Genomic DNA, 26,177 nt, shown 5'->3' on the forward strand with positions numbered 1-26,177 from the left:
TTTTTAAACTTGACTCGTTAATGTGACCACTAAATTAGACTTAGATGATATTAATTTTATTCAAAAATAAAGATTGATAAAAACATGAATGACAACATTTTTATTTTTCTTTCTAAAAGAAAGCACTTATTTAAACCGACTCTATTGAAAATTTAACACAACAGAACTCTAGACAATTTTGACCATGTTTTTGGAAAAATACCCCCTAAGTACACTTAAAAGAAAATGACTTAGACATAAATAAGAAGAAAAATGATTGTTTTATATATGAAGTTGTATAAAAATTTCAGTCTCACGACCCCTAAAGGTTCAGGCTATTAGGATTTGTATTAAAATTAATTTTGAGGATAAAAAGGAAATATAAGATAAAGATAATAATACTCATGAAAATAATTATTTTTTCAAAAATATCCTTCAATAAATTTATCAATAAATATTTTTTTTAAATACAGGGTCATATTCCAGGTAGGATTTCCTACGTATCTCACTAAAGAGTGAGAATCAGACCCTCAAGTTCATAAAGATCATAAAACTATGTTACTATATTTAAAAAAAAAATTCTATTACAAATAAATTTTTTCTTTGAAAAATGATTCGCCAAATTTGAAGATAATATAATCTCTTGCATTTCAAAGTTGCCTAAAATCCGTTCAACAAATAAATAGACTTCCAAACAAATGTCAAAGAGTACGTAGGATGCACATGTTGGTCAATATAAAATAGGTCACCTGTCCTAGACAGACCCGGCCCCTGTATCGAGTCCTGTTAAGTCAAATGCACATGATGCAAATAAGCAACAACCTAATAGGGATAACCAGATTCTGAGTTTCAGTTCTTCTAAGTTTAGCCTAATAAGGATAGGTCTCTTGACTGGCTTACCCGAGCGGACACTCGAGTCGGGGAGGGACAACTTGTTCGGTAGTAGTGCTACTCCACCTTCATTGTCAATCAGAACCCCACCTAACATGTACAGCTAATAATCCTTCACCGGGTGCCTTGACACTCCAGATATCTCATAAATAAAGTAGGATGCATACGCTGCATTCCTTTTATCCTATTTCAGAGACTCAAAAGGGTGCGCAAGAGAAGACGGTTTATAAATATAGTTCAACAATATCAAAGTGGTAAATAAGTAACAAGTAACACATAAATTCAATAAGCACAACAACAAGAATAATTAAAGCAAGTAAAAGTCAATTTTAAAAGCTTGAATTTTTATTATTCCCTAGCGGAGTCACTAGAGATGTCACACCCCTTTTTCACTCGATAGGATCGGAGTCGAAGGATTTTTCCAATTAAAGTGATAATTTTGAATAGAGATTAATTTATTTACAGAGTCACCACTTGGAATTGAGTTATGGTGTTCCAAGTTACCTTTCTGAATCCCTATTTAAAAGAAATGACTCTTTATTTTGGTCTACGAAATAGAAGACTAGGTAAGAAATTCTTGACCTAGGAAAAGGTGTGAAGCACTCCTCGAGTCCCATGGTTCTAGCACGGTCACTTTTATCAACTTATACTTAACTAAAACTATTTGGATAAATCATGTTAAGGCCTAAAATTGCTCATTTTTATTATACAAAAATATTTGTTCACACTTCTTATATTAAATAAATCAATGAAAGTTAATTTTAGAAAAATATTTTTTATGGTGCATTATTGCATCCTTGAATTTTAAAATATCTCAAAAAGATGTGTACACCACATTCTCAAATGAGACGAATATTTTAAACGTGTCTAAAATTTGTCTAATGTTGAAGGCGTTAGTTTGTCTATTCAAAATGTTATTCAACCTTAACAATATCCTTGAACAATATTCATTTATGGCGATTAATTAATTTAACAAAATAAGTATCAAGCTTTGTTAATGTCAATGAAAATAAAATAAAATAAAATAAAAAGGAAAATAATAAAATAATATAAATACACAAAAGCTAACCATATTGTATTAAGCGTTATTATAATTTTTCAAATTTATTTTCTCTAAATTAATGCCAATCTGTATTGTAAAATCATTCAAACTCAAATAAAACATATACTTGCCGTCTAACACAATTAACTTAGCAATATTTATTTTTTCCTTTTCGTCCTTCAAAGAAGCAAAATTCTCAACAAATTCATGCAATTGTTCAACCAAATGGTCAAAGAAAATTGGAATTCCTTAAAGGGTTTTTCTAGAAATTGATTTGGAATAATGGGTCGAGGAGAATTTGTGGGGTGGCGCTGTAGGACGAAAGAAGAAAATAATGGTGGTGGCAGTTTTTGTTAGAGCATCAACCGGTGGTGTAGGGTGGTGGCTGGATCTGCTTTCGATAGTGAAGGGAGAGAAGGATGACGCGACTGCTTCTCATTTCCCAGCGGGTATCTCCGAGAAAATTGGAAAGGGATCAGATTTGGTGACTAGTGGTATTTTTGAGATGGTTTCCGGCGGTTTGAGCAGGAGTTCGCTGGAATTTTGCCGGCGACAATGAAGGGAGGCGGCGCTGGCGCGGTTGTTTCGCTGGTGGGAGGGGCTCCGGTAGTGTGCATGTAGTGTGTGTGTATGTATTTTTCCAGTGGGATTTGACTCCCATTTTCCATCGAGCAGTGACAACAGAGAGTGAAGGGATGGTACGACGATGGAGAAGGCATCACCGTACTCAGCGTTTTGATCGGCGGCAGTGTGGATGGCAGTAGCACTGGTGGGATTTCACCATTTTTTCCAGCAATGAAAGTTGTTGGAATAACAACGGGGAAGATGAATTTTGGAGATTTTTTAGTGTTTTGGTCGAAAAATTAGAGGAACAAATGGATTTCAAGTCTATGATGAACGATTCCAGTGAAAAATACGCTGAAAAAATTTAAAAATCCATCTATTTTCTTTTATTTTTTTGAATAATTTTCCTTCTGTATTTTTTTATTCACACTAATTTTCTCTACTTTATTTTACTCTCTCTCCGACTTATTTTTGATTCACTGTGTATGTGCATAATGGTCGATATATGAGATGTGAATTTTAGTGTGTGGGTGTGTGTACAGTGAATTGATTATGAGTTCGTGAATACCATTATGCAAATGTATTAATATTGAATAACATAATTGTGTAACATATAATAATAACAATTCACATGATTATTCAACTTCATACACTAAATAATGCAGAAAAAAATACTTGAACATTTTCATTCATACTTTTCACAGTGAAATTTATAACATAAAATGAAATAGTATTGAAATAAAACCTAAAAGTCATTGTTAATTGAATACAAAAGCAAGATGTTGTCACTGGATCCTTGCACGAAAATATGAGACTCGTTGAATCACAAACCTTTCTCTTCTTTGCTTTCTTCTCTGTTTTGCTTTTACTGATATTCACTCTTTGTTTTCTATGTTTTTTTACTATCTGGTTTTTCTGATCACATCTACGTACGTTCTGGGGATTGGGAGGGAACGGTTACTATCAGATAAGGGAAGGATTTCAAATTTTGAACTCTTCTATATATATATTACTATCAGATAAGGGAAGGATTTCAAATTTTGAACTCTTCTATATATATATATATATATATGTATATATATATATAGAGAGAGAGAGAGAGAGGGGGGGGAGGGGAGAGAGAAGATAATAATAATAACAAATAAATAAAAATAAATAAATAAATAAATAAAATAATAAAATAATAATAATAATAAATATAATAATAACTAATTAATTTTTTTTATATTTAAGAAAATACAATAAGAATTTATAATTAGTCAAAAATAAATATAATTAAGATAGTACTAAAACTGCTAGCTTATTTATTTAAAATTTAAAAATAAAAATATTTTTAAATTTTTGTATTAATTTTTGAAATTAGAATAAAAACAAAATAAATATCCCAAAATTAACTTTATTTAATTATTTATTTTTAATATAAAAATTTATTAAAAATAAAATAAGAATTAAAATAATATGGGGTCAAATATAAATATTTAATATTAAAAAATAAGTTAAAATTCGAGGAGGATCAAAAATCACGTGTCTACACACTCCACAGATAGACATTAGGATAGATGAAACCCTGATCAAGAAGATCCTTTGACTACTCTTTAAGTTCTTTCAACTTAGTCGGAGTCATTCTATATGGATGAATAAGGAAAGGACGGGTATCTGGTAAAAGATCAATCCCAAAGTCTATTTTCTTATCGGGAGGAAAACCAGGAAGATAATCGAGAAACACCTTAGGAGACTCATTAACAACGGGGATAGATTGTAAAGAGGAAACCCCAGAACTAGAATCTTTAACCCAAACCAGATGGTATAGACACCCCTTAGAAATAAACTTTCGGGCTATAAGATACAAAATGAACCTTCCCATTGGTGCTAGAGAACTCCCTTCCCACCCAATTACTGGTTTATTCAAGAATTGAAAACTTACCTTATAGGTCCGACAATCGAGGAAAGCATAGCACGAGTGGAGCCAATCTATCCCCATGATCACATCAAAGTTTACCATATCCAACTCTATAATATCCACTAAGTTCTACCTATAAAAGATAGATACCACAAAACCCCTATAGACTCTTCTGGCCATAACAGAATCACCCACTAGGGTAGATACAGATAAGGGATCAAAAATGCACGCAGGACTAAACCTAACATGAACAGCCATATAAGTGGTCACATAAGAAAGAGTAGACACCAGATCAAGTAAATAATATACATCATGATAGAAAAGTTTCAACAAACCAGTGACAACATCAGGAGATGCCTCATATTCCTAACGGGTGATAAGAGCATAAAGACTATTGCGACCAGTACTGGTACCAGAAGTAGCACTCTTTAGTGCAGAAAATGAAAAAGTGGAAATCAGAACCTTATTAGCTCCAGTAGAAACATTAGTTGAAGGACAGCTCCTTTAAATATGACCAGGCTAGCCATATTTAAAACACAAGTTTCTCTCCTTATCATAAAAACCATGGGGTATTTTTCCACAGAATCTGCAAGGATGATAAGGTGGAAAAATTGGGCTCCACTATTCTGAGACTGGGCAACTTATGCCTTAAATCACTCTGAGTCTAAAAGTGACGATCACCATATGGTTTAGGATACGGGGCACTAGCCATCGAATAGGAATTATAACTCCCCCAATTCTTCTTCTTAGACCATTGGCCACCATCTCTACCACTATTCTGTTGCCCTCCACCCTTCTCTGAATACCTAAACTTCTTACTTTATCTCTATTCTAATTCTGTCGGCTTATTTTTCTCATCCTCAACATATTGCATGTACACCACAAGCCTAGAGATATTCATGTCACTATTCAGCGTAGCGGCCTTACACTCCAAAACCAAGTCTCACGATAAGTCTAAAGCAAACTTTCTCATCCTAATCCTCATGCTAGACACCAACTCTGGGGCTTAATGAGACAACTGATCGAACTTCAAAGCATACTACTTCACCATCATTTTTCCATGCTTCAAGTTCAAAAACTCCTCAAATTTAGCCTCCTTCAACTCCTGAGGAAAGAAACGATCAAGGAAAATACCAGAAAATTCCTCCCACATATCTTGCTCAGAATCATCACCCGTTGACTTCTCCCACTCCTCATATCACTGATATGCCATATCCTTCAATTAATATACGGCAAACTTCGTACCCTTCACATCAATAGCATGCATCACCCTAAATATTTTCATTATTTCATCAACAAACCCTTAAGGATCCTACTTAACCTTAGATTATGTAAAGGTTGGGGGATTTAACCTCATAAACTGGCCAACTCTAGTGACCTCAGAAGATAGAGCAACAGAACCAACACGATCAGGCTGACGAGACAGAGAAGACACCAACTGAGTCAGAAGATAAATAGATTGATGGGATTTAGTATTAGAAATGTCTCCTTGGATGATAGGGCATTAATATCATCAATTCGAGAATCTCGAGGAGGATTGGTAGGGATCGATGAAACTTCATGAGAGGCAAAATAATTAGGATATGGGACCCTAGATAGGGTTTGTACTCCATAAGTTAAACGAGTTTCATCCACATTGTCCTCAGGTGGGATAGAGGACTTTCCACGAGCATCAGATCTTCGAGGATGCATGATATGAAGTGCGAACAAACAAAATTAGAGGAGTTTTCAAGACCTTAGTCTCTATAAACATAAAATAGATTACAAAAAAAAATATTCCTAAATGCCTCGTAGCCTCTCCCTTATAGGTGTGGAGCACTACAAACCCATAAAAATGACTCTATTTGACACGGCTTTGTGGACACCTAATGACCATGAACTTACACTCTGATACAAAGCTTATCACGACCCAAACTAGGGCCTAGTCATGATGAGTATCTCAAGTCTAACAAGGATCAGAGACCACCCCCCATTAATCTAGCTAACCAGAACATAATATAACTAGCAGCGGATAAACTCCGAACATAAAACAAGATAGAGCGGAGTTTCAAACATATAATAAGATAGATAAATCAACTGAATGGAATTTAAGAATCCACAATACAAAATCCACCCACATCTTGTCCAAAAAAGCCTCTAGGAAATCAAATATCAACCAAAGTCAAAACATGCCCCCGACCATAGCCAAAAACCTACCACAATAGTCAAAGGCATAAATAAAGACAAGACCATGAAATGAGGGTCTTCTAGAGAATGGAAGCTCACCACTTCAAAGCTGACTCACGGACAATCCAGAAATCACCTACCACTACTCAAGGAAACAGAAGTGTCTTCGAACCCTGCAACGCATAGGCATACAGTGTTCAGGGACAGTTAGCGGGGTGAGCGCTAGCATGTAACTCAGGGAAGGGATAAAATAATGCCATGATTAGTTAGTCCAAAATTATTCCAAAACCATATACGCACAGTCATATATATATATATAAAATATCCTGGGATAGGGAACAAGGTTTAGCATGAATTTTAAAACATTAGCCTGACCTATGCAGCATCAATCGTCATAAAAACACACCCATGGGCAAAATGGGTCTGGCTCTCCCTAATCGAAACAGCCCCAGTGCTATTAGCCATACGAACCAGAGGTATCAAGGAAGACTAGGGCATACCCTGACCCCACGTCCACCCAATATATATAGATATAATAAAGTATGATATATGCACATGAACATCAACACCAACTCCTACACCGTCAAACACAGATTTTCAGTATTGATCCTCTCGGGACCTTCACCTTCACGGCCAGCTACACAACCCCTTTAAACCTAATTAAAACATTTACACATTCTCATTCATTAAACCAAGGACCGTTCATTAAGGAATGTACTATTGGTATCGTCATATACGTTTGCAAGCTTATAATTATGCCAATACAATTCCATCATCCTGGGGGAATGCCACGACCCCCTTGGTTAATTAAAATAATTTGGGGGAATACTTCGACCCCCCCTTTATTTTATCAAATTAGCTCAGGGGAATGCCCCAACCTCGGAGCTTTAAGTTTGAAATAAAAAACATGGCCAACAAGGCTTTCAAAGTCATATTTATCCGTTTAACCATTTATGCAATGCAATAGTTTGAAGAAGCAAGTCAAATCAAGTGATTAACCATATTTCAAAGTCAATTATGAAAGTGTGCTAAGGGAACATAATTTTTTTGAAATGAATTCCAAACAAAATCATTACCGGAGGAATGCCTCGACCCCCATCTCATTCACCATACCTATGCACCTCGACGGGTTTCAAAACATATAAGTAAAACATAAATAAATGTATTATAACTATAAAAATCCAATTCAAGTAAACATCATTCCAAAACCCTCAAACCCAAATCAATTCCACATTTAAATTCACATAAATAACAATAAAACTCATGCCTTAGAGAAAATAAGTTTAAGGGAAGAGATTACATGCCTAATATATCAAAAGTTATGGAGACAAAATCAATATTTGAGCCCAAGATGACCAACCTTGAGAAACTCTAGTTGTTCTTGACTTGGGGATTTGAGAGAAAGGAGAGGGTATATTTGATTTGTTTATGGGTGATAATGGGACCCAAAGTATTTTTAAGTCGTGGGTCACAATTGGAAAAAGGGGAGAAAGGACCAAGGCGCCCCCGATGAAAACACAAGAAAAACTACCGCCAATGACTATGAGTCACGTCACAACTCAAAAGGACTTGCTACGAGTTATCACCACGACTCGTGGTCTGGACAGTAACTCAGGGAACCTTCACTGTTTTGGTCATAAGTCACACCCTATGACTCATGACCGGACCTTACGACTCATGGAGTCTTAGTCATTACCAAGACAACAACCTTGGGCCATCTCACTGGTTTGGTCACTAATCTCACCCTACGACTCGTGACTTCACCTTATGACTCGTTAGGTACCAATCATGATCAGGACAGAAACTTAGGGAACGAATATTGGTTTGGCTATGGATGACACTATACGACTCATATAGAGTCTTCACGAGTCGTTAACAAAGTCGTACCCTGGACAGTGAGCACAAAAGTCAAGAAATTTTCAGAGGCAAAAAATTTGGGTTGTTACATATTTCAAGTGATTACACTTAACTATTTTCAAGTAACTAATTCACATTTCAAGTGACAACACTTAACCATTTTCAAGTAACTAATTCACATTTCAAGTTACTACACTTAACTATTTTCAAGTAACTAATACACATTTCAAGTGACTAAACTTAACCATTTTCAAGTAACTAATTCATATTTCAAGTCAATACACTTGACCATTTTCAAGTCACTAATTCACATTTCAAATGACTACACTTGATCATTTTTAAGTCATCAGTACACATTTCAAGTGACTACACTTAACCATTTCAAGTAACAAATTCACATTTCAAGTAACTACACTTAACTATTTTCAAGTAACTAATTCATATTTCAAGTCAATACACTTAATCATTTTCAAGTCACTAATTCTCATTTCAAAACAGTAATGTTAACCATTTTCAAGTAACTAATTCACATTTCAAAACACTATGTCTAACCACTTTCAAGTAACTACGTCACATTTCACATTACCAGCATCACAATTCAAAATAAAATTACTAAACTTTCATTTATACTATAAGTCAAATAATTCAACGAATTTAATAAAGCAAATAAGTAGAGGTGTCGTATGTCCCTTTCACACCATATAATCATCACAACCGACATCACATTTCCAAACAAACTTATTAAACTTTAATTTATAATATAAGTTAAACAATTCAACAAATTTAATAAAATAACTAAATAAGTAGAGGCGTTGCATGTCCCTCTCGCACCATATAATCATCACAAAACCTATGGCTTTCAAATCCTTCCACAATAAATAATTCCACTTTTAATACTACATTAAAGACTTCACTAGAAAAAACTAAAGAGGAATCAACTTACCTTTGTTTGGCCTGTTCAAGAGAAAGAGACAAACGGTTATCGTAAAATAGCAAAGCAATCTTTTTCCGAATTCAAATTTTATCAAAAAGCAACATCAAATTGCTTGCTACTTCACATCAATCAATAACACCAACCTCTTCAGAAAATCAACTACACTTAATCATTTTCTAGTAACTAATTCACACTTCATATGATTATACTTAATCATTTTCAAGTCACTAATTCACATTTCCATTCATTTTTTTAATGTCATTTTCAATAAAATTGCTCATTGTTGGGATGAAATGTTATGAACACACCAGATTAATCAATCTTAAATATATGCCAGTTCAATCAGCAAAATACAATAACTTTGGCTTCACATAGTAATGAGAAACCTTCCAAAGCAGTAGGCATGATTTTTGTAAGTGACATTTTACCAAAAGTGTATACGTACACAAGTAGCATTTCCCTACTTGCTCATATTTTGCACAAAAATTCAACAAAAAAAAAAGACAACGATTACACACCCACTTAAATCCTAAAACTCCATAGTAGAACATATAAAAAAATAGAAATTGGTAGCTGAGAAATAGAATTTTTTGGCGACGAAGACAATAAAGTGAAGGAAAAGAATGAAGTTACCTGGAATAATAATGAATTTGAGCGAAGAGAGCGGCGTGACTAATTACTCATTTTTATTTTTATTATATTGTGCTAATATTTCAGCTTAAAATGGGTCATGAATAGTATGAGAATTCACAACATTATCTATCAATTTCTCACTAAAGCTTTTTTTTTCTCTCTGAATGTTAGATGAATTGGTGATGGTAAGAAAGAAAATACCTCGGATCTTCAATGACAAAGGTCAATTATAGTTTCTCCACTTCCACCAATAAAGTCAAATAATTCCGCTAATAGTTCGTCGCTGGTTGTCATTCTCCATTTGTCGTTGGTACTTGTTTTGATGGATTGTCGGCTTTCCGTTGTTTTGATCGTTCGTCACTTCATTGAGAGAGACATAGAGTATTAGGGCTTAAGTATGAACTGAAGTAGAAAGATAGGTCAGGGCTTCAGCCTTTAGTCACTAATATTATTTTAATTATTATAATATGTATAATAATTAAAAAAATAAAAGTATATAAGTATATTATAAATTTTGGTTTAAACCAAACACCGAATTACATAAATTTAATTACCAAAAATCAAATCGAAATAGTGAATTTATAAAAAAAATATCAAAATCAAACTGAAAAAATTAAAAAACAAAAATTGAAATACCAAATTAATTCAATTCAGTTCGGTATTTCAATTTTTTGGTATTTATGACCACCCCAGCTAGGATACGTAATTAGAAAGGGAAAGGGGACAATCAAGATGGGTTGGGTTGGGTCGTGGTTCGACTGGGGCGAATACACCTTCAACAACATATTATTACCTTGATTGATTGGTCGTATGATATCAGCGTATTCAATATATAACTGGATACATTTAGTTGGCTTTTGACTACGTACTACGTACATCACCATATGAGAAATACATGTGTGTGTGTGTGTGTGTGTGTATATATATATATATATATATATATATAAATGTAAGCTTTCGACTACTTATATCACTACATAGTATGTACATATACACACACACATACATATATATACACACACACACATACACACTATCGACTATCAGATTCTACTACATACTATATAGATCAAGTACAATGAATATGCAATTACTACGTAATGCAACATATTTCATATATATTCAGATGAATTATTGGTTAATTAGTTTATCTTACGTTATTGTAACTTCAATAGAATATTATTACCTCGACTGATAGATCGTATGATATCAGCCTATTTAATATATAATTCGACACATTAGTTAGTTTTTGGCTACGTACTTCGTAAATCACTACATGATACACACACACAAATATATATATATATACACACACATAGACACACTCTTTATCGATTATCAGATTCTAAATACATAGTACATACATCACATACACGAGTATATTACCCTATAATGCAACATATTTCATACATGTTTAGATGAGCGTTATCGATTAATTTGATTAACTTACACTAATATAACTTAAATGTATTGCAGTATATTATTACTTCGATCGTTTAAAATCAAAGTATTCAATATGTAATTGGATAAATCCAGTTATAGCTTTTGACCTTTTGCAATACACGAGATACGCGCACACACACATATATATAACACTTACTATCAGGTTCTAAATATGTAGTATATTCATCACATATACATTATTATGTAATTACCCCATAGACAATTTATGTATATATTCTGATGAATTAATTGTATTATATTATTATAACTTCAATAGTATACTATTAATATATACCTTGATCGTATGATATTAACATATATACATCACATGCACGAGTATATTACCTTATAATACAAGGTATTCATTATATTCTGATGAATTATCGGTTATATATGTACCTTACATTATTATAACTCTAATAGCATATTAGTATCTCGACCGTATGATATTAACATATTCAGTATATGCAAAGATTTTGTTTAACGTAATTTAATGTATATCTATAATATATTAAAAGTGTGAAGACGCTTAGAAAAGTGATTTGAACTTTTTGCCCTTCATTAAAAAAGTCTTCTTTAGACAAAACTGTCTTTTCACTATTTTTAAAATTTATTATTTAATTATTTTTTATTGTATTAACAAGACTTTCTAAAATATATGGGACTCCTAAAATATATGGTAGAAAAATTAATTAATACTTTCCTTTCTACTAAAATTTTAATACAAAATTTTATAAATAATGATTATAATAAATATATTAAAAAAATAACTGGAGAAAGTTTTTGTATTATAGCTGAATTCCTAAGTTTATGGTAATAATTTTATTGGGTATTTTCTTGTGCGCGAGACTGTTTCCCCAAGTAAAGGGTTCTTATTGTTTTTGTTTTTGTTTTTGTTTACGTCAATTTTCCAAAAAGAAAGGGTTGGTTTACTTTTTCTAAAAAAAATATTGATATTTTTTTCATTTTTGTGACTTCTTCCAAAAAAAGGAAAAAAAAAAATAAAAGGTATATTTTTATTAAACATGACTTTTCCAAAACAAAATTAAAAAAAAAAAAATATTCTAAAATATATGAAATATAAAAACCTTACTTAAATAATAACTAGTGTCCCTTTTAATTTTGGATTCCTTCTCTTCTATAAAAAGCATTATAATTTTGAGATTTTTACCTCGACTCTCTTCTGTTGTAATATTTTATCTTAGTTATATGATTGATGCTCATCTAACTTGATTCGATTGCATGCCTAGATTGGTGGATGCTTGATTTTCTATATATATATATATATATCTTCTTTATTTTCATTCAAAATCATTCTTTAGGATCAAATTTTCGCTCAGAAGAGAATTAGTTGGATCAAAATCGAATTAGTTATATTTTTTTTTATAGTTTACGGGTCGTAGATGAATGTCGGTTGGCTTTGAAGAATTTCTTATGTAAAGGTTAGGTTTAATTGTATTGTTTTGATATCTTTATTATCTTATTATTTTATTTTAATTTAAAGATGCTAGATGAATATGGATCGACTTTGAAATTTTTTTTTAGGTAAAGGTTAGGTTTAATTGTATTATCGTAATGTCTTAATTAGTTTATTATTTTGTGATAGTTTACAGGTGATAGATAAATATTGATCGGTTTTGATGAATTTTTTTATATAAAGGTTAGGTTTAGTTGTATTATTTTCATATCTCTATTATCGTATTATTTTGTTATTATTTACAGGTGGTAGATGAGTGTCAGACGACTTTGAGAAAATTTTTGTGTGTAAAGATCAAATTTAATTTTATTATTTTGATGTCTCTATCATTGTATTTTTTTTTGCAATTTACAGATGATAGATGAATGTCGATCGACTTTTTAAAATTTTTGGTAAAGATTAGGTTTAATAAATAAATTTTCCATTTTTACATATTCAAAAGATATTAAATTTAATTATTGTATTCATCTTTATTATTTAAACAAATATCTTATTTAGTGTAATGTTTGAACTCATTAAAGTGAGGTATACGCGCAAGGCGCGTACACCTAAACTAGTGTATATATACACACACACACTCAACGAAAAATATATTTATTTATATATTGAAACATAAGTAAAAATAAATAAAGATTATCTTTAACGTAATTTATTTTATTTAATATATTTTTTAGTTTATTTTTAGTATACTTTTATACTAATTTTAAATTTAATTGATTTTCATTTTTATTATACAGGTTACCAACTACATGTGGTCAGTGTAATTAAAAAAAATATTTGATATATATTAATAATATAATTAATTTTACATATAATAATTGAAATATGTTTTTTATAATTTTTAATCAAAAAGTGACCACAAGTGGTCTGTTTTTGCATAGTATTTATAATTTATTTTTTTAATGAAAAATGATCGCTTTATCAAAAATATTTTATTTTTTATTTTTTTAATCTAAAAATGACCACAAGTGGACAACTTTTGTAAATATTTAAAAAACAAAATTAATCAAAAACCAACCATAAGTGGTCACTTTTATAAAATATTTTTAATTTAATTTTGTAAAGAATAGCGATCACTGTGGTCGCTCTTATTAAAGAAAACAAATAAAGAAAAGCAACCATATATGGTCCCTTTTTCAAAATATTTTTTTTTATTTTTTTTTTTAATCAGAAAGCGATCACAGGTGGTTGGTTCATATCAATAATTTATTTTTTTTAATTATAAAGCGACCACAAGTGGTCGATTTTTTAAAAATATTTTTAATGTGATTTTTTAAAAGAAAAGAGACCACATGTGATCGTTGTTCCAAAATATTTTATTTTTTAATCATAAAGCGACCACAAGTGATTGATTTTTGTAAATAATTTTCTTTTTAAATTTTTCAATCCAAAAGCAGCCACTTGTTATCGCTTTTTAAAAAAAAAAATGTAAAGAAAAGCGACTATAAGTGGTCGCTTTTCCAAAATATTTTCTTTTCTTTTTTTTGTCAAAAACCGACCACTTGTGGTCGCTTTTACTTTTAAAAAATATTATAATTAATATAAAATTTTAAGTATTTTGAAATGATTATTTAATAATTTTAAAATATAAAAGCAACCGCATGTGATCGGTTTATTATTATATATTTTTTTAGATAAAAATGAAAAAAACGACTGCATGTGGTTGCAAAAACTATTTTTTTAGTAGTGAGAATAGTTGTGTTTGTTCTGAAAAGTTGCATCTGTTCAGAATAGTGGTGTTTGTTCAATAAAGTTGCATCTGCTCTGAATAATTGTGTTTGTTTAGAAAAGTTGCATCTTTTCAGAATATTTGTAACTGTTCAGACTTAATAAATACGAATAAAAATTCAGAAGTAGCGTATTCAATTTGAAAATATATTTTGGGGCTTTGTTGTATCAAGATATAGAATTGCTTGTAAATCCTAAAGAATATACAGATAATAACTCTTGAAAGATAATGATCTTTCACGCTTCAAAACAATAATTTTTTGTTTTCATCTTATTTTTTCTAATAAAGTCCACACATGTTCAAATTAAGCTGGAAATGATTCTCGAGATGCTTTTCCAGTTTTGGTTAGGAAGAAACGTTTAGTATACGTACTTCATGCAGATGAAGGAGGCGTTTTGAACTCTATCTCCGGTGAGGAGTCTTCTATGGTTGATTGGATTCTAGAGGATAAGTGCCAAAGGTGGCAGGTACAATTTCTCCTTTTATTTATACCTGACCTTGGCATGGCTATGTTGGACTAAGCTTAATCCCACCCCATATTGAGCTAATTAATCCCACCCCATATTGAGCTAAACTTTTGGACTAAGCTTAATCCCACCCCATATTGAGCTAATTAACAACGAAGTAATTCCATTTGGTTAGCATTGTTGAACTCTTTTTTTGGATTCACTCATACCAACGCAAACTTGTTTTTTTGTAACTGCAACACGACCGAACAACTGAGTCTAATGTGATAGGAATCAAACGGCTAACATTGACACAGACCATTTTAGAGAAAATGATCCATAGCTAAGGTTGAGTAAGTGCTGGACCGTAAATTATGAAATAAAATTTGTATTAGCATACTTTTGAAGTGGCAAGGGGTTCAATTGGGCTCAGTTTAAGATATCATCAATTAGAAGCAAACACGGGGGGCTCTTGGCTGGAGGAATTAACTCAAAGAATGTTTGTAAAGCTCTTTCTGCTCTTAAACCCAATGGAGTGGACGTCAGTAGTGGCATATGTGGACAGGACGGCATCCGAAAGGATGAGATGAGTCCCGGATACTATCGTTCATGAACGCTCTGAAAGCTTTACGCCTTCAGTTAATGTTGATAGCTACTGTTGAGCCAAATTCTTTAGTGCAGACTGTTAAATCAACTGCAATGTTGGTGCTGTTCCTCTTGTAATTTCTCTGCTATGACTAATATCTCATGTTACATGAAGTTTGTATTATTAGAAAACATCTATTTCTATTACTTTACTTCTGTTTTTCTAGTTGGATTTCTATTTTTGTTTGTCACAAAGATAGAAAAAAAATATATATATTTTACCTTTAGCATTAACCGCTTATTCTCCAAACATCTTAAAGACATATTACTCTAAATATCAATTATACCAATAGAATGTTAAAATAGTGTTAAGAATTCGTGCCCTACTGATTATCTTATTTTCGCCTAACTGTTGCTTATCAATGGAACGGGTTGTCTGACGTGTTTCACTGACGTGTTCCAAGGAAGCAGCAAAACAGAAAGTAAAGAACATAATGATTTTTACGTGGAAAACACCCGGCTCAAAAAGGTGTAAAAAACCACGATCTGTACCTCTATAGGATTTAACCCCAACTTCACTAAATAACTCTGAGCCTCAATAACAACTGATCACAAAACTCTTGTAACCAACAAATAGGAATTATAAACTAATCCCTATAACTCAACAACTAGGAATTGTAAACTCTAATTCCTTTGACTCAACGACTAGAAATTATAAACTCTAATTCCTAACTACACACACATCTCCCAAGGTATGCATTTCCAAAGTCTCTGAGTTTTCCCCAACTCAAAGACTAACCCCTAATTCAGTTTATAATACACTGAAACTAATATTACATTAATAGTTCAAGAACAATGAACAAATTTAAAAATCAACGCTAAAACTCTTAGCTGGATTCTATACTTAGGACCAGGTTCATCAATGTGTTTCTTCAGTGATTGAGTAGCACTTCGTGAAGTCAATCTGTCGATTGTGCTTTTCTGCTTTGTAAGTGCGTAAATTACTCTGAATGATGCATTTTCTATTTAAACACAGCTTTCCAAAGAGTTATTCTTTATTTCAAACTCCTCCTTTAATCAGAACTCTTATTACATAGGGTTCTACTTCAAGTGAGACTCCTTCTTCAATTCCAACTCTTGTCTCTTTAGTGTTGTAGTCAAACTTCAACTCTTTAAATCAACTTATCTTCAAGTATTTTACTCAAACACAACTTCTTCAATTTCTCACGTGATCAATAGCTTGAGTATATCAGAATTAGGCTTGCTCATTCGTTCCTGACTTTCAGCAATCTTTGTCTGCATCTATCAGTAAAACCTGAAACCTGTCTTCCTATGCTCGGACCAGGTCAAGTAACATGGTCCATTCATGTGTCATTCATCAAAAACTTCATTGATCTAACAAAGAGTCCTTCAATTTATATATTTTCTATCTTGCGTAGACGTCTTCAATCTGCAGAATCTTTCTTCTTCTACACATAGGACTCTTCAGGATATGCTCAGAAGTGAAACTCATTTCCATAGGACTCCTTTTTCAACTCAACTTGCTTTCCCTTATCATCAAGTGTTTGAATTAAATTTGCACATATTTATTTCCTTGAATTATCAGAATTAACCACTCATCTGGTTCTTGATTTCTTCCACCCTTGTCTTTAATCGTCGATGATTTTGCTATAAGTTTCAGCTACATGAGACAGTGTGTCTGTGAATCAAGTTGACTGACATGTTTCATATCACATTTTCAAATTGACAATCATCAAAACTACATCATACCCAACAAATTCCCTCTTTTTTATGATGACAAACCTCTTGTCTTTGTGCAGTTATCCTTCTACACGTAGGACTCTTCAGGATATGCTCAGAAGTGAAACTCATTTCCATACAACTCCTTTTTCAACTCAACTTGCTTTTCCTTATAATCAAGTGTTTGAATCAAATTCAACTTCTTCAAATTTGCACATATTTATTTCCTTGAGTTTATCAGAATTAACCACTCATCTGGTTCTTGATTTCTTCCACCCTTGTCTTTAATCGTCGATGATTTTGCTACAAGTTTTAGCTACATGAGACAGTGTGTCTATGAATCAGGTTGACTGACATGTTTCATATCACGTTGTCAGATTGTCAATCATCAAAACTACATCGTACCCAACACATTCCCCTTTTTTATGATGACAAACCTCTTGTCTTTGTGCATTCAAACATCTTCACCTGTAGGCACTAAAGTATAAAACATTAGAATGAAACAAGTTAGTCAATGGGTTATAAACATTGCACAACCCTCTTATCTTCCCCCTTTTGGCATCATTGAAAAACCATTTCAATGCAATAATACTCTATCCAAAGTGATTTGTTATACTATTCATGGCCACTGGGGCTATCACCAAAACAATCAGACAAAGACTTTAGCCAACATAGTAATGTATTAAAGAAAGCAAAAATATGAGTCAATTAAGCAAACATAACCATTTCATTAAACTGCCAGAGCATGTTCCACATTAAACCTAAGATAGTACTTAACAAAGCAAAATAATTGAGCATTTAAAAAAATATGATATAAAAGTGGAACATGGCTAAGGATACAAATAGTGATGAGTTGATGAGGAAGGTGGAACAGGTGATATCAACTGTGTTAATTGATGAAGGACTTCAATATTTTCATCCCTCTATCAATCAAAGTCAAGCTTCAAAGTCATGATCCTAGCCTTAAGGACCTCTTATATCACTTCATAACTGTCATGTCCAACTTCTAATTCAGATTTTTTTTAGCTAAATCATTTCTTTATTATTAATTTTTTTTCAAATGAGTGTTATCCCTCCTTATTGAAACAGGTAGAGCAGCATGATTCATTTGTTCAAGAACATCCATTGTTATTTTATAAGTCAAACCTGAACTAGGACTGAGATGTGCTCAAAAAAATAGCCAATTAGGAACTAAAAGAGAGCATATCCCTTTTCATTCTTCAAAACATATGCTGCATGTGATTGATGATCAAGTTTGGCAAATTCATGATACACAACTGATATTTTGGTTGAGAAAGAAGAAGGAATTTCTAGTGTAGGATTAACACATTTGTGCACACCCATTTGGAGAGAATCAAAGAAAGTTTGGTCAACCAATTCATTAGCTTTATTAGACAATGAGAGGATGAAATATGTGTAATTGAACAGGTGTGCTCAACTATTTCAACTTAGATAGTCTATGCTTATGTCAATGTAGAACATACCTGATAAGAAGAACTTTGTGGTCATACTTGCTTGTTTGTACCTGTTTTTCTGCACAATCTAATACAAAATTAGGTTAGAAAAGTCAAAAATCTGGAATTGGGACCCACAACTAAATGTGCAAGACTGAATAAAATAACTTTTTAGCTAATAAGATTAAGAAGAAAAATGGTTATTATAGTTAATCATTGAGGGGAGTTCATGCAAATTTAATCATTCCCAAGTCTAACCTATTCCTTTCAAAATGCTATCTACTTAGTGTCATTGGTGTTTCTCCAGTCAATTAAATAACCCACATAGTCAACATTTTTACAGCCCTCAAGAGTGAAATTCTTTCTTTTAGATACCATAGTCATAAGCCATTGATTTGTTGTTCCCCTGTCGATATACCCTCAGTCATGGAACAGGTAGCACAATATATTTCTGTACATGCTCATCAGTTTCACTGTCATCCTCTCAACTTCTCTGCTTCTTACATTAGTCCACAAAGATTTATACGAACCAGGTCCAAGCACTGAATCATTTTTTTTAGATCTCCCTTGCTTCCCCCTTACACGAGTACTACAAATCTGGCCATCTTTCAAATAATCTATTACCCCTTTAAATGTGGTGAGTAAAAAAAACTTTATTTTCTTCTAGTCTTATGCCTTAAGCAAACTTTATCCATGTACAAATTTTGCTTGTCTCCTTTCACTCTCATCTGCAAAACAAATTAGGGATTAACTTTAGGCACCCAGACAAACTTGGGTCCTTTCTTATGAGAAAAGGGATGTATGAGGTTCCTTCTAGCCTATCGAGGCAACAGGTTATGTGACCTGTTTCTTTGACCAGATTTGACCTTCTTGTTAGCTTGTGCTAACATGGAATCAGATTTTTTTGCTAGACTTATACTTCTTGATTTGCTTTTTGCTGCAACTGGACATTCAGTGGTTAGATGTCCCTAATTACCACAAATATAACACAGATTATTAATAGCATTAGAACATTTATAAAAGCCCAACCCAGTCTTTTCATTGTGAGTTCTTTGACCTAACTTATGAACAACTCTTGAAGAATGTGTCCATCTATTAGCTCTTTCAAGATCAAGTTTCAATTTAGAAACTTCTTGAGTCAATTGACTAACCTTTTCTTTTTCACAAAAGTATTCATGTTTAATCTTAGTCGATTTTGACTTATATTTTTTCTTGTTCCTAACTTTTGACCTTTTTTCATTTTTCAGAAAGAGTCGGTTTCAAGATTTCAGATTTGAGGGTCAGGTTTGATGAATCAAATCTGCTAACCTATTTCTTAAGAGTGCAGTTTTCCTTTTGAAAAGTGTTCTTACAAGTTTCTAGATCAATAAAATCAAACTTAAAACTTGCAAGATTGTTGAATAACTCATCCCTATCAAAAGTTAATTCTTGAAAATCATCAATTAGAGCACTCATTAAGAAAATAAGTTTTGTTTTAGAAAACAGATGCAACTCATTTGTCAAGGTAGTAAGCCTTGTCATTATTTCATGAAAGGTTTCATTCTCCTTCATCTTAAAAGCTTCGTATTCAGTAAAGAGAAGAGCAATCCTAAATTTTCTTACCTAAGAGGTACCCCCATGTGCATTGACCAGTGCATCCCAGATTTGCTTAGCAGTGGTACAGGTTGATACTCTGTTGTATTCAGTCGGTCCTAGTCCACAGACTAAGATGTTCTTAGCCTTAGCATTTTTCTTTAATGTCACTAAGTCATCAGAGGTAAACTCACTTCTTACCTTCTTGACTTGTTCACCATCTTCTAACTTCATTGGAATAGTAGGACCATCAGTGATCCTGTCCCATAACTCGTAGTCTTCCCCTTGAATTAATGTTTCCATCCTAGCTTTCCATCAAATGAAGTGAGAATCATCAAAGAGTGGAGGTCTAATAGTGGATTGACCTTTACTGTGACCAGTAGGTGGTGCGGAATTCATCATATTGATCTTTGTCTTAGGTGCTAGCCCTTTTTAAGACAGCCTCACTTTGATACCACTTGTTAAGAATTCGTGCCCTACTAATTATCTTATTTTCGTCTAACTATTGCTTATCGATGGAACGGGTTGCCTGACGTAATTCAAGGAAGCAGTAAAATATAAAATAAAGAACACAATGATTTTTACGTGAAAAATACCCAACTAAAAAAGGTGTAAAAAACTACGATCTGTACCTCTATAGGATATAATCCCAACTTCACTAAATAACTTGGAGCCTCAACAACGACTGATTACAAAACTCTTGTAACAAACAAATAGGAATTATAAACTCTAATCCATATAACTTAACAACTAGGAATTGTAAACTCTAATTCCTTTGACTCAACGACTAGGAATTATAAACTCTAATTTCTAACTACACACACACGGCCCAAGGTATGCGTTCCCAAGGTCTCTGAGTTTTTTCCAACTCGAAGACTAGATCCTAATTCAGTTTATAACACACTAAAACTAATATTACATCAATAGTTCAAACACAATGAACAACTCTAAAAATTAACGCTAAAACTCTTAGCTAGATTCTATACTTAGGAGTAGGTTCTTCAATGTGTTTTTTCAGTAATTGAGTAGCACTTCATGAAGTCAATCTGTCGATTGTGCTTTTTGCTTTGTAAGTGCGTAAGTTACTTTGAATGATGCATCTTTTATTTAAACACAACTCTGCAAAGAGTTATTTTTTATTTCAAACTCCTCTTTTAATCAGAACTTTCATTACATACTGTTCTACTTCAAGTGAGACTCCTTCTTCAATTTCAACTCTTATCTCCTTAGTGTTGTAGTCAAACTCCAACTCTTTAAATCAACTTATCTTCAAGTATTTTACTCAACCACAACTTCTTCAATTTTTCACGTGACCAGTAGCTTGAGTATATCAGAATTAGGCTTGCTCATTTGTTCCTGACTTTCAGCAATCTTTGTCTGCACCTATCAGTAAAACTTGAAACATGTCTTCCTATGCTTGGACCAGGTCAAGTAACATAGTCCATTCATGTGTTAGTCATCAAAAACTTCATTGATCTAACAAAGAATCCTTCAATTTATATATTTCTTATCTTGGGTAGATGTCTTCAATCTGCAGAATCTTTCTTCTTCTACACATAGGACTCTTCAGGATATGCTCAGAAGTGAAACTCCTTTCCATACGACTCCTTTTTCAACTCAACTTGCTTTCCCTTATCATTAAGTGTTTGAATCAAATTCAACTCCTTCAAATTTGTACATATTTATTTCCTTGAGTTTATCAGAATTAACCACTCATCTGGTTCTTGATTTCTTCCACCCTTGTCTTTAATCGTCGATGATTTTGCTACAAATTTCAGCTACATGAGACAGTGTGTCTGTGAACCAGGTTGACTGACATGTTTCATATCACGTTGTCAGATTGTCGATCATCAAAACTACATCGTACCCAACAAATAGTTATATCAATAATTGTTTTCTTATTAAATTTGTCATGTCAAAAAGTGAAAATAAAAGCGTAGAGAGTAAGTAATTTTGTGTTAACTTGATCTGATAAACATATTAAAATTAGGTATTTATGTCCAAATTCAATTACAAGGTGGCTATTTCCTTATTTCTTGCACCAAATAATAATCTGGGATTTGAGAACCTCCAATGGCAGCAGAATTTTTGCACCAAATAATAATGTGAAATTTGCGAACCTCCAATAGCAAAACACACGCGCAATTTACATATTTCAAAATTTAATTGACTAAAGTCTTTGAAAGGAATCCAACCTATATCATTTAGATATCTGTCTCCTTCATAGTGGAAACAGTATTTTAGTTGTCCAAGTAGAATCGAAATTCTCCAAAAACATACCTTCCGAGGAAATTCATCATGGCCCATGGCAGGTAACTAGAGCAGTAGCATATGATCGTGTCCGTGCTAATTAGATTTCTTATTACAAGTTAGATCACATCGGTACATAGAAAAGGAGAAAAAATGGATTGCACCGTCACCTTGATATAAGTAAATTTTTCTTTGAAATCTCATGACACATCAAACTTGTGTTATATACAATTAAGGGTTAGTTTGGTAGAATATATTGAAAAATATAATGAAGTATGTATTATATTTGTGTATTATTAATATTTTATTTGATTCATTTTTTTAGTCTATGTATAATTAATGTAAATTAGTTATACATTCTATTGTGCATTAAAGTGTGTATTAGTAATATCATCACTTTCTATGTATTAATAACACAAATTATTTTAATAATTCCTCCGTTCGCTTTTACTTGTCATCAATTTTTCAATTGAATTTCTATTTTTACTTGTTATTTTTGACATATCAAAAAAGACAATTTTTTTTCTATTTTACTCTTAGCATTTATTATTTTTTTTCAAATTATTAATTATAAAATATAATATAAATATCATTTAATGAGAGTAAATAATCATATTATTAATTGTGTTTCTTAATAGATATTTCAAGTCAAAATATATCTAAGTAAAATCAAACCAAAAAAAAATACATATTTTAACCTAGCTAATGACATTATTACTCCTAAAAATATTTGCTCACCCTATATCACACCATTTTTATACTTCCCAATTCATCACTACCAAGGCGGGCGGTGGAAGTGACATTGTCACTTTCATCATTGCAGCTACCAATTATATCCCCGGGTGTATTATTACATTTTGATTTAGTATAAAGAAGAAGATGGGCTGTTCAAAACCCTCAGATCGAAGAATTAGCACCACTAGAGCCATGATGACTGAAATCAGTGCCGAAGTCGAAATTTTCACTAGAAGAGTCAGAAATAACATATAAATAAAAATTAAAGGAGGTTCAATATTTAATATATATATATTAAAAATAATTTTAATCATGTATAAATTATATAATTTTCTACTAAAAGAAATTCAGATAAATCTCCTCACCAAAGAATAGCTCCGCCCTTGATTGGAACTCATGGTCTGATCTTCCGAGAAAATTTGATAGCAAATGTAGGGTGCAATACTATCAACTATTTAATCTTATTTTGAGGGGAAAATGAGTCAGTGGGGTTTTAAAGACAAAAGAATTTTGTTGAAAAGAGAATATATTCAAAGTTAAGGGACGATACTCACAAATAAATATTATTTTATATAAATAATTCATTGAATATAATTTTTAATACATCACACTAAATAGTGTATAAAAACTAGTAGTTTCTCCATTTCAAAAATAATGATCTACTTTAACTTAACACAATGTTTAAAAAAATAAAGAAAATTTTTGAATCTTGTGGCCTTAAATTAAAGTTGTGTTAAATATATCAAAATGTCTTTTAATCTTATAATCATAAACATGTCATGTGGAAAGTTGAAATTAAAGTATTGTCAAAGAAGTAAAAAGTCATTTTTTTTTAAAACAGACTAAAAAGAAAGTAGGTCATTTTTTTAAAAGAAAAGGAGTATAACTAATACAAGCATTACTAATATATCATATTCAACATTATCCTTATCCCTTCTACCAAACAACCACTAAGACTTTAAGACTTCAACTTGTTTACGAGAGTTAAACACATGACTTGTTTGATAGAGAGTGGATATTGACTACATTGATAACAACCAGTTAACAACTCCTGCTAAAGTTATGATGCTACAGGCGCTGAAGCCTTTGTTTGGATGGTGGTTTGTCATGGTTTCATAATGTATGGTACAATATAGTATGATATGATACAGTACAGTATAGTACAATACAATGTTTGGATGGACTGTATCGTTCATTGTGGTTTAATAACAGTTTTTTTGTTTGATTTGATGGTATGGTATTATATTATAACAGATAAATTTACTAAAATGCCCCTAATTGAATTATTAGGTACATAGGCAGCATTTTGGTTATTTGCTTTCAAGTTTTCTATGTATTAGCAATCAATATTGAATTATTAACAACTGCTACGTCAAGCAGAAGCACAAACTAACAGTAACATGACTTCTAACTTTGTCTACAAGTGGTATTAAGGACAACTTTTCACAACTATTTAAATTTAACTTTTTCCGTATAAAAAGCATGTAGCTTTGCTGCATTATTCCAACTAGAACAAAATCAAAGATCATATTGAAAACCAATTAGAACATGACAATCAAAGCTTCATTTTTTCTGTAATATGTCCCAATATTGTTGATTTTAGCACTAGCAACAAGGTCTGGAGTAGGGTGAATTGTTATCTATTGGGGACAAAATGGCAATGAAAGAACGTTAGCCGACACTTATGCTACAGGGAACGATGACTTTGTGAACATAACATTTCTCTCAATATTTGACAGTGATCGAAACGCGATGCTCAATCTAGCTGGCCATTGTGATCGATACACTCCAAATGGATGCGTTAACGTGAGTTCTGACGTAAAATCTTGTCAATCCAAAGGAATCAAAGTTATGTTATTGATCAGAGGAGGAACAGGAGTATCCAGAGGAGAACGTAGAATAACAGAAGAGTTCTGCGTAAAAATTATAAGATATTAGGGTTGTAAGTAATATGGGGTAAAGGGTAAAATAGGATTAGAAAATATTATATAAGGGCATAATTGAAAAAATAAATAAGAAAACCATGGAAAACTATCAAATACGTGGTTCTAAAAATTAAGCAATTTCATAGTTCCCAAACCATGAAAGATTACCATACCATACCATGCCTTTTAGAAAAGATTAAATACATAATTACCCCCTGATATTGGCTAAGATTTTTAAAAAGACACCTAAACTTTGAATTCGACCTATTATCCTATGATTCTTACTTAATTCGTTTCAAATACATCATTTTTCGCTGAATCTCAGTCACAACAAAGAGAGTAAACACACGCACCAATCAGGTGCTGCCACGTGTTAAATATATTTAATTTCATATTTTTTTAAAATAAATTTTTCCTTTTTATTTAATTTATCATCCACCCCACCCCCTCTTCCCCCACCCCACCTCATCCAGCACCCCCGGCGTCTAGCAGCTCCCCTCCACCCCCACCCTCCGTCCAACACCCCCACCCTGTCAGCATCTCCCCCTAATCCCTACTCCGTCAAAATCTTTCTTTCCATCTATTTTTTTTAGTTCAAATCAATTCAAAAAATTGTTTTATGATTGAATTGAGTTTTAAGGATAGTTAAATGATTGAATTGGGTTTTAAAGATAGTTAACTGAGTTTTCATGGAGTTTTAAAAATACTTAAAAAAAAAAAAACTTCAATAGAGCTTTAATGGGGGAGCTTTAATGGTGTTGAAGAAGATATTGTGTTGAAGAAGACATTGTGTTAGCTTTAATGGAGTTTTAATGATATTTAAAAAAAAAAATTAATGAAGCTTTAATGGTATTG

At 32.1% G+C, this 26,177-nt stretch overlaps 1 long non-coding RNA gene across 1 annotated transcript; it reads right to left on the bottom strand.

Annotated features, from left to right (window-relative positions):
* Window positions 1-20,990: 20,990 nt before the first annotated feature.
* On the bottom strand, window positions 20,991-24,054 carry LOC107875023. Its single transcript, XR_001675701.2, has 2 exons — window positions 23,763-24,054; window positions 20,991-22,268 (listed from the first exon to the last, which is right to left on the bottom strand). It is a non-coding gene; the product is annotated as an uncharacterized LOC107875023 (long non-coding RNA).
* Between the last annotated feature and the right edge of the window lie 2,123 nt (window positions 24,055-26,177).

Source organism: Capsicum annuum, chromosome 6, assembly GCF_002878395.1.
Source record: "Capsicum annuum cultivar UCD-10X-F1 chromosome 6, UCD10Xv1.1, whole genome shotgun sequence".
Lineage (NCBI taxonomy): Eukaryota > Viridiplantae > Streptophyta > Magnoliopsida > Solanales > Solanaceae > Capsicum > Capsicum annuum.